The following is a 336-nucleotide window of genomic DNA, read 5'->3' as shown; positions in this document are numbered from 1 at the left end:
GAGAAAGAGAAAATATCATTTGAGATTCAACCAAAAGGAAGCAAGCATGGCTTTATTTAGCTGTAAGGCAGCAGCGGTGATCAGGGATGATAAAGGAAGAGCCAGAAAGCATTGATTCTGTTGCAAATGATCCATCCTGCGCTACCGATAGCATTTGGGTGGGCAGGTTAACTCTTTCTTAGGTGCTACTCGAAGCTCTTTGAGCAAGGAGCTCTTCAGGGCTTGTGCACTGCTACTGAACAGCTAATGGCATATTGAGCTGAAGAACAAATTTGGTTGTGTTCCTCCAAAAAGACATCTGTTTTTAAATTCATGGTAAGTAGTTGCAACCACAGT

Source organism: Oxyura jamaicensis, chromosome 22, assembly GCF_011077185.1.
Source record: "Oxyura jamaicensis isolate SHBP4307 breed ruddy duck chromosome 22, BPBGC_Ojam_1.0, whole genome shotgun sequence".
Taxonomy (NCBI): Eukaryota; Metazoa; Chordata; class Aves; order Anseriformes; family Anatidae; genus Oxyura; species Oxyura jamaicensis.
Note: the sequence above shows the minus strand (reverse complement) of the source record.